We start from the raw sequence: 10738 nt of genomic DNA, 5'->3' as shown, positions 1-10738 counted from the left end.
ATATTATTATTATTATTAGCTACACCTTCGATATTGCACCTAGCAGCCGCCCACTTCCTCCTTACAACCAATTTGACAACCAATGTGGATAAGCCCAGAGTCATCATGCTTTGTTTCATCTAGCAATATTGATCAGGTTGGGTGGGGGGCATTTTGAACAAATTATTAATTTACTCAACAATTTTGTCCAAGAGTTTATTAGTAAGCAAATGATGTGTCAATTAGACTCATAATAAACTGGTATGGTTCAAGTGAATGGCCTATAGGTCCTGGTGTTGTGTTCCTTGTCAAGAGAATCTCATCTCACACTGTCCATCTTCACCCAGGAGTTTAAGTGGTTTCTCCTGGGGGCTAATTGGAATCAAAAAGTACAGGGGGAATACATGTAAGTAAACTATATATTCAAATGGTGCCTTGTTTTTTTACTCAGAACTAACTGCTGGCCTAATTAGTCATCTCATATTGTAGGCAAATCTATTGGTTCATTTGATTTAGCCTGTTGATTGAACACAAACTTTATTTACTTTACAAATCTTCAAGCATGTTCCACTAAATTTGGAAAGTGTGAAATGGTAGCATATCCCTGTATTTGTTATCATACACAGATTTCTTGATTATGTGTGTTACAGATATTGCTGTGAAGTTTAGGTACTTGTTATTTAAATTTTTAAAACACTATGGTTCTTCAGTTCATCATCAAGTTCAAGAACGCATTTGTTTGTAAATCTAGGGGCCTGATAATAGCTACTGGAACCTGTTGTCAACAATAACAAACATGACAATTTCACCATAAATAAGGGGTGCTTACCATTTACGTTAAACCATCCGGTTGGAAAATTCATAGTCAATGGTAATGAATTTTCCACCCAGATAGAATGGGTTAACGAGTCGTGAACGTTCAGCAGCATTCCGAACGAAAGCTTTAGCCCCCGTTTAGAGCTGCAAGCGGTTGACTTGCGTTGTACTGTGGCAACAGTCGACACGAGAAACCATTAAGAGGTAACCAAAATGGCGCAACTAGTCTTTTTGTTGGCCATTTTAGATAGTTAGACGTTTGTGACCTTTTGATGACGAAGACGACGTTTTTATCCTCTCTGTAGCCTCAACGTATATGAGACGAAGTCTGAACCATATTGAAGGCTACTTTGAAGTCACAGTACCGTCCTATTTTGGCGACGAGTTTAAAAACCATTTTCGTTTAACTCGTAACACTTGTGGGTTTCTCACACGAGAAATTTTAGCGTCCGGTGTGATAAATGTAGGAAACGCATTTGGCAGGGCCCCTATCCCAAGAAAAACAAGTTTTAGTTTATTTGTGGATGATGGCGACCGGCAGTGAAACAACGCGACAAGTAGCAGATGATTTAACATCACGATGAGCAGTTGCGGCAGAGTCCAGCAGAGATTAAACTCTGCTGTTTTGTTGATGTGGCATCGCTACATAAAATGGCCAAAGGGTAAGACAATTGTTTTTATCCTTTATATACATACATTCATTTTGTAAGATGACAACTAAAATTGCGTATTGATATAGTTACGGTATATGTATTCATTTGAAGGAAGTAAGGAAAAAAAAACGACCACTACATTAAAAAGCTTTGATTACTGTGTATATTCCCTCGTTTTCTTACGATCGCTTCCCTTTCTTTGCTCTCGAGTAATTTCTGCAGTCCCTTGAGTTAATGTTGGCTAAAGACAGGCGTTTGTGCCTGCCAATGAAATAGTTCGGTGAAGTTTGTGCTTGTTATATCGTTCACACACGTTGTAATAGACATACTGTGCTGTCTGCTGGTTTGTTTTTTCAACCTTTCAAGAAATTAGATTAAAACAACAACAAACGCAGAAAACATATAGAGTTCTATTTTCTTCATTTAACTTGAAATGGCTTTTTTTGTGCTGTTTTCAGTGAATGAAATGCGAGAGATTGTCCAGCATTTTGAGGATGAAGGGATGCCAGGAACAATAGGTACTGAATTTCATTGCTGCCCAGTGCTTTTAACATGACAGGAAATTTAAAATGACAAGCTTTAAAATTATTTTTTTTGGCGGTTTGAAGCCACCCATGAGTGTAAATTCTCGTAACACTTTCAGATGATACAAACATGGAATATTTGAAATTTTAGAATAAAAATTTTCAAAATACCACCAAGGGACCAGCAACATCCAAAAATATTGTGGAGGCAAATGTGACTTATAGAAAAACAGTCAGACATTCCATTTAACTTAGTTTTGTAAAATATAAAAAAGATAATCTGATTTATAGTGGTCATACACTTAGCTATACAAGCACTAAGCGTAGGTAGATTACAGGCATGCCACTGAAACAAAGGAAACAAATTTCAAATAAACGAAACATAGTTAAAAATCCCAACTGACAGGAGGCAGACCAGTTGGCTATTTACAAAGCGACCAAGGATTGGAACTCGGGACTACTGAGAAATAAATCCCACTAGTGGCAGGGTGGAGGCCTTGAACCCGGGACCCCCGGATTACAAAACCAGTGCCCTGAACACTCGGCCATGCTGCGTCCACCAAATAGTTTTACTATTAACAGTAAACAGTTTTAATAGTTTTACTATTAATTTTAAAACAAAAGTTGGATATACGAGGGTTTACATAATGATAAACATCCCCTTGTCAACAATTTGCCCTGGATGGGAGATAATTAACAAAAAAATGTGTTAATTATTTCAAAAGTAATAGATTACTTTAATGGAGTAAATAAATCTACTAAAGAGAACTAAATAGAAAACAACAATAATAGTTTCTTTGTTGTTCGATATTAAGGTGCAGTGGATGGAACATTCATAAAGATCAAGGCACCTATTGTGGATGCAGAATCTTACAACTGTAGAAAGAAGTTTTATGCTCTCCAATTGCAGGTGAAATTTTTTTAATAGTCAGACTGTGATGAAAAATATAAGTTGTTTTTTTCTGTCAGATAATATTTACTAATAAGTGTTATAAAAATTGCATAAATACATAAAATATAATAAAATAAAATACAAATTGGATATTTCTCATGCCTTCACAGATTGTTTGTGACAACAACATGGTGCTGACAGATGTCTTAGCAGGCTGGCAGGAAATTCGGAACTGTTCGCAACTTCAGGGAACAAATTTCCCTGTGATTATCATCTAATAGATGATGGAGGATACCGACTTTTGAGGTATATTTTCAGACAAATAGTGTCTGATATCAATATTATATCTCCTTAGTTGTAAAAGAAACATCCAAATTATTGATTTTTACACTTCAATTGAGCATGCATCAGAATATGCCATGTAATTGGCTTTTAATGACCATCATGACTTCAGTGGTTTAAGGTTTTTATTACTTTTGTCTGATTTTGCCATGGTTGCCAAAACTTAAAAATAAATAAAGTGAATGAAGATTACACATTTCTAATGATATGTACCTCTTAATATCATTACAGATGGTTGATGACACCTTTTCGTAATAATGGCCACCTACTGGCAAATCAGATAAGGTTCAACAAAGTTCTGTCATCATGTAGACAGATAGTGGCACGTTCCATAAGTCTTTTAATGGCAGGTGGAGAAAGCTAAGCTACCTAAACCACTCCAGTGTGATGCTGATGACAAAGATTATCATGGGAGCTTGTGTCCTGCACAACTTCGCTCTTGTACATGATGACTTTGATCCAAATTACTTTCTTGAGGATGATGATGATGATGATGATGATTTCAGTGCATCTGATAGCTTCCCTCGAAACAGACCAGCAGAACAAAAGCGCCAGCATTTACTAAATCTGGTTGCTGATTGATCTTATGATTCATCTTAACTTATTGTTATTGTGAAATAACTACCTTTTAAAACATGCAAACTTTACTCAGTCCAAGGATACATTTTTTGCTGCTGTCAATCACATTAGGATACTTCCAAGATTCATAAGTTCATAATGTAAGGTCACATCTGTGTGTTGTGAAGGCTGACGAGTTTGATTCATTTTGTTTGCCTCAAGTCCTGTTACCGATAGATCCGGGGGTGGGTACTCCGAGAAAAATTGGGTATACATGTACATACTGTACCTACATTTACATACATACAATTTAATTTTTTGTTGTCGTAGCTTCTTCTAAAAAAATGCCAATCAAGACTAGAGTCAGCAAAAATCAGACCCTGTTGATGATCAAAGTAAAGTCTGTATAGGAGACTAGTAGCCTATCAGGCCAGAGCTTATCCCGGTTTCTGTAGCGTAAAGCGACTAGGAAATTTCTAATCCCCCCTGGATAGGATGCTAGTCCATCGCAGGGTTACCCCCAGCATTAAGCTCACCAGTACCCATTTATACACCTGGGTAGAGAGAGGCACTGTGAGAGTAAAGTGTCTTGCCCAAGAACACAATACAATGTTCCTGGCCAGGGCTTGAACCTGGACCACTCCATCCAGAGAGGAGTGCACTAATCATGAGGCCACTGTGCCTCCCATAAAAAGTGACCAAAAACAATGAAGTCGAATTTTCAATCAATACTGTTGAACTTGAAGTGAATTATTTGTACAATCATTTGAATTCGGCGGCAATTTGTTTGCGTACGTGAGCAACCCAGTTTAGTGCAACGACGTCATTCAATTTCAACATTAGAACCAACCACAGGCAGCAAAAGTGAGACGGCAATACCACGAAATATTGACAGCTCGCGCATAGGCAAAACTATAAGAATATCGCAATACTGTATGTTAATGACACATACTGCATGATGTATGATGTGATGGCTGTCTTATTACACTGTTCAAGTACAAGTATGGTGTGTACACTGTTCTACTAGTGCTCAAATCAAGCTGTTGATAACCAATACGATTTGAGAATTTTGTTAAAGTTGTGATTGCTCATGGACATGTACGTGCACACATTTTTTACCATGATGTTAAACTATCATCTGATCATAGTATAAGGTTGGACAATTAAAAATTAAGGGATGGTGGTTAATAGTTTTAATTCATACCCATCACTTCTGGGCTTCATAAAATTGTTAGGGATTGCGTATTAAAAACAAATATTCATTTGCTTTTTCTTCTTTTCTTTTAGCTTTTGCATATGATGTCAAATTCCTCCACATAGCCATTGTTGGTAGCAAAACCTTCCCTAACTCAATCTGTGATTTATATAATAGCTTATGTTACCAGTAGAGATACTGTTAAACAATTAATTTCAGGGTATAAATTTACAGTTCTATAACCAAAGGTGTCAATAGACACATGAAAGTTTATAGGTAAAACTGCGTGAAGTTTGAAACAAGAGTTTCTTTAATTTTAAAGAACATTAAAACAATGCTCACAAAGGTCATTTTAATTAACTGGATCAACAAGTCTTCAATTCAAAGAAGTCAGTGTTATTGACCCTACATATCATGAAGTTGTATTCTTAAGGTTTGCTTTGCTGGTAAACAATTTACAGTGTTTTAGATAACACATTTCCAACTATCAATTAATAGACAAAAAGTGGAATACTTTCAGAGCAAATCATGATAAGGGCAAAGACAATTATCTAAAATGTTCAAAAATGCCCTTAAATAAATCAAACGGCATAAATGTGTATAATGCCATTTATTTTACTTTTTGGAAGTTTTCATAACTTCCAGGAGATTTGACCAGAAAGCTTTTTCCTCCTCATTCATCTCCTGCAAAATTTTTAGTTTTTTGTTTTCAACCTCTTCTTTTTTACGTTGAGTTTCCCTGAGAAATTCAAGCATTTCGGAGGCAGAAGATCTGCTTCTGCGTTTCTTTTAAGGGCGTTTGGAGGGAGCCTTCCTTTTGTTGGGTGTTGCACATAAATTTCCGTCGTCTTCAGAAGAGCTCTCTCTGTACTCAGAAATGACTGAAGAGGAAGATGATTCGAGAGTGAAAGTTGGGTTGACACGACATTGTCCACCAATACAATCCTCCATCTGTGTATAATATTTCCATGTACGTGTGCCATTTCCGCTCTTATTGTTGTGATCGACAATCTCCTTTTGTTTAGCCTCTAATTTCGCCCATTTACTTAGGCACTGGATACCAGACACTTTTAAATCTGACATTGCATTGAAGTCTGTGGCGATCTTTTCAAATACTTCCTTTTTTGTACTTTTTCCGTTACCAAAGAACGACTTGTTTTCCTTCCAGCAACATATTAACATTTGCACCTGGCAGTCCTCCCATCTGTCGAGATTTTCTGCATTTATAAACAGAAGGTGACAAAGCGATTGGAGACCGATTCAAGCAAACATTATTAAAGTTAAGCAAATCCGAAATACGTAAACATAGCCCACAAAAGCTTAACTAATTTAGACTTAAACGGCTAGCAAGATATTAAACAAAGTTTGTTTTGCTGCTGGAAACGGTTGATGATTGTATGGTTGTGCTTCACTGTCTGTACTCTATGAAATAAAGAAGGCCTTGTAAACTGACCATCGACGATCCCCGGGCGACGATCTGCGATCAAATTTCAAAAAACCTACGCTTTGTGACAATCCGGGAAAATGCAGTTTACAGCGGAAAAACACCCATTCACAGAAACAAATAAACAAACAACTTTTTTTTCAGTGACATAAGCAAAAAATGTAATTTTCACCTACCTTCGCTTTTATCTTGAGCCGCCATTTTGTTTTGACCGCACCAAAAACAATCAAACCCAAATGGATACTGTCAAATGGTACGCTCGCCACCTGGGAAATTCGAAAAGAGCGGGAAAAGTGGATCGCCTCAAACGACCGCCCACTTTTTCCAGAACGTTCCGAACGGAATAGTTTGTACCATTTGATTTTCCACCTGGAATTTCCGGTTTTTCGGGGTAAATGGTAAGCACCCAAGGTCTCTATATTTACAGTTTCTGAACTCAATTGTGTAGGAATTCATCTTGTTGGTCTGCTGCTGACATGATGAATTGAAAACTTGTTGATTACATTGGATTCCGTGACACTGCTCTGCTATACTTTGCCTGTCAAATTCCATATTCTTTGTGAGAATGTTTGTTGGTTCCAAAACCTCTTCATCCAGAATTCGTACTTCCACCTTCCCGACAGCTGCTGTAGAACTCTCAAACTATTGTGTGACTTTAATTCTGAAAGACCAAGAACATCTTCCCTTGGTGTCAAACCAGTAATATTTCCTATTCACTGTCTTGCATAAAATTGGTTCATCTACGAGTTTTTAACCAGATTTTCAGAGAAAAAGTGAATAATTGGGGATGGCTATCAACTGGTCTGGTACACTCTCAAACATGTATCTCTTATCCCTTCTTCTGCTGCATTTGCAAGTTAGGTTTTGTATCAGTTACTTCTATTTTGTTTTCAATGAGTAGAAGTTTAACCGAAAGTTGGCCGCATTTTGAAATATTAAGGAAGTTAAGACTCTATGACAGTGATGTCAATGAAAACCTCACCAAACAATGAGCAAAACAATCGCTCTACATGTGTCGTGTGAAATTTGTACTTTATTTTCAGTTCTCTGCAAGTCTCCAATGTGTAATGACAGCTGATGTCCATGTTATTTTCTGACGGCGGTGAACAATGTTACCCAGTGCAGACTTCCTTCTATAATTGACTGTGTGGTTACTAAGCAAACGTTTTGCATCGTTCCCTGCACTTTATTTACGCTCAGATTTCATCGTTTTTATCTCAACTTTGGACTTCACTATGAAGTCCAAAGTGTTGTCAGGCCAAAGAATTAGAGAAGTCAATTGAAGATAAGCTTTTAAAGGGTGTCTTATAATTAAGAGTTATTAACTTCTTAAGGTTACTGCAAATACACAGCATTAGCTTTCGGCAAGTTTATCACAAACAAGCAAACAACTTTTTTTCCAGAGTCCTTTTTTCAAGTGTTTTTTTTTTTCTCAAAGTCATGCTTGAAATGTGGGGGTGTGCTTCTCTACTATTTATGGTATCATGTCTTGTAGTAGTTAGAAAGAGTCTGATAACTGCAGAGAAATGTTAAAAATTAAAAATCGGACTTGCAGTCCTTGATAAACTGTAGTTTCAGTGGTTAAATATAACAGTTTGTGGTCACGTCTTCCTTGTTGTTTCAGTTAATTAATGTTGAATACAGCAGTTTGTCATCCACAGGATTATTTATAGCCCACGTAATTGTAGCAGGGTGATTTTGGGGTGTCTAGCAATGTATCTGCTCAAAAGTTTTGTTTACTCTCCCTTTTTTAGAATATTCACAAATAATCCTTTGGGTATCTTGATTTATCTTTAAATAATATAGAAAGGATTAAATACAAAAATGATATTAACCATGCTGCTAACTTGATTTATAGTAAGAAGTAAGACGTGTATATACCAATGCGTGAAAGGTTTTTTCGCATCAAAAGTTAGATTGTTGAGAACTAGTATTTCTAGCACGCACGTTAGGCGTACACCTCAAAACGCTAACACCCAAAAAAGGATTATAGCTATTGACCTTTGGCCAGGTCATGCATCACACAATCTTGTTCTTACATCATATCCTGGTTCTGTGCCGGAATGTTACTTCTGTGAATTTGTCTGCGGCCAGCTACCGACAAATTTCGAGCAAACAAGGGTATCACATGTCCAGCAAGCTACATATATTACAATACCAAACACAACGATTTAGTGGAGGATCATTTTGATCAGGCAGATAATGGATAATTTTTAGAAACAGGGTAAGGTTCATGTTATGTTGCAGTTTCGATAGAGTCCGGATTGAAACAAGGGCAGTGTGTGTTGATCGAAGTTCAAAAGCATCAACACTATATAAAATTATTCTGCAAGCCCCTTAAGTAATTTTGCGAAGGTTTTCTCCAATATTTCTCTCCATGAAAACGGTTACAATTTCCTTTGCGTAGCCAGCCGGCGGTTTGTGTCGGAGATTCTTGTCAAACTACTCTTGACATTTTGATCTCTCAACGGGGTAATTTTTCATTGCCGCAAGAAATATTTTAACACAGTAATTTACAAAGGTTGTTCTTCAAAGTTGTTGTTATTTCATGTCCAAACTCGACGTACCAATTGGGTTTCTGTATTGTAGAAGTTGGGTGAAATTTGCGATTTTTTGAAATGCCTAAAACTGGTTTTCTTCTAAAGGCCAAAACATTCTCATTTCAACAGCTTATCCAAATTGTATTACTGTGTTATAAAGAGCTAAAGTTTGTTGATATTGTTTGTGTTTCATAAACAGACTACGCCACGTCTTATCGTACGAGCGAGTTAAAAATGTGTTATTTTCCGCCAATTTTACCATTCGAAGGAGGCCAACACGCCGTTTTCAAACTTTCTCCAATTTTGCAAAATTTAAAAAGCTGTTGAAACTTTTGTTATTTTTGAAAATACTTTACTATAGAGGTTACTTGGGCAAAATATGAAGGAATTCGAAATTTCATGACTGACGCCCAATTCTCCATAATTTCAGACATCGGCTGTTAAGTATCAACATTGTGCAATGGACACTTGTGAAAAAAATTATTTAATAAAACTATAAAGTAAACATTTTGTTGACATTGTAACATCAATATTTCGCTGTTGTAAAATCAGATGCCTCTTGAAAATCAGCTATCAATGTTATAAAATCAACTATAAACTATTATCATGAATTTGACATTCTAAAACAGTTTTTTATCACAAACTTTAAAGGTTCTAAAAGCAACATTTTTTTGTTGAAATAATAATTATATACTATAAAGATCAGATACCTCTTCAACAACAACCATAAAAAATGTTGTAAAATCAACCATAAACTATATATCATTATGAATTTGACATTGCAGTGATATCATGTACTCTGTCAAACAATTAATTTTTTATCACATAATTTATACGTTGTAACAGCAACATTTTGTTGTTGATATAATATAGACTATGAAAATCAGATTCGTCTTCAACAGCAACCATACTACTATAAACTATCTATTACGAATTTAACATTGCAGTAACATCATGTACCCTGCAAAACAGGTAACTGTCTTTCACCAACTTTCAATGTTTGTTCAGCGATATTGTCTCTTTGATACAAATTCTTTTGTTATGGATTAATTGCCGTGTCATCAGGTACACTGTAAAACAGTTAACTGTTTAGCACTTACTTTGAAGTCCATTAAGCAATATTGTGCAGTGCAGGGTACAGTGTAAAATGAACCATATTTATTTTGCTGCTAAGCAATGTTCACGATTTATCCTTTTGTTTTACTGAAGTGATGTTGAATTTCTTGTTGGAAAACACTGTTGCTTCTACAGATAACGGAGTTTGGTTGCTAATTCCTAGCAACAGTGAATATAAACGAATAAAAATTAGAATTAGACATTAGAAGCAGTATTCTTGTAACAGAAGCGTAGGAAACAGCAACGTGAAAAAGAAAAGAGCAATGTACACACTCAAGAAGACTCAGAAGAACTCACCTCGGTGAAGAACGCAGTACCAGGAGATGCAAATTTAATACGTCGAATTAACACGTTCTGCAAGCAGCAATTTGGTCCTGAAATAAAGAAAGGGCAAAGTTTACATAAAGAAAGTTAATAAAGGATCTGAGGGATAAAAGATGCGTAAGAAAACCAACAACTGGCAAAAAAAGAGCGATTTACACACCAAGCTTCTCTAAAACAGTGCCAAGAAAGCACATGGAAGTCAACTGGGCATCTTAAAACTTCCATTCACGCATAACCAGAATTCCTTGCACCATACCACAGCGCATCATAAATCTTCCGTTAGCGCACAACCACAAACTCTTGCATTTAGTAAGAAAAAGCGATTTCAAGTCCAAATAATGTAATCTTATGCCGA

At 36.3% G+C, this 10738-nt stretch overlaps 1 pseudogene; it reads right to left on the bottom strand.

The window, feature by feature from the left end:
- Nucleotides 1–5574: 5574 nt before the first annotated feature.
- Nucleotides 5575–6604, bottom strand: LOC138031622 (uncharacterized; annotated as a pseudogene).
- Nucleotides 6605–10738: the final 4134 nt, after the last annotated feature.

The sequence above is a fragment of the Montipora capricornis genome, chromosome 14 (genome assembly GCF_036669925.1).
Source record: "Montipora capricornis isolate CH-2021 chromosome 14, ASM3666992v2, whole genome shotgun sequence".
Taxonomy (NCBI): domain Eukaryota; kingdom Metazoa; phylum Cnidaria; class Anthozoa; order Scleractinia; family Acroporidae; genus Montipora; species Montipora capricornis.
Note: the sequence above shows the minus strand (reverse complement) of the source record. Positions and strands in the feature narration are given on the sequence as shown.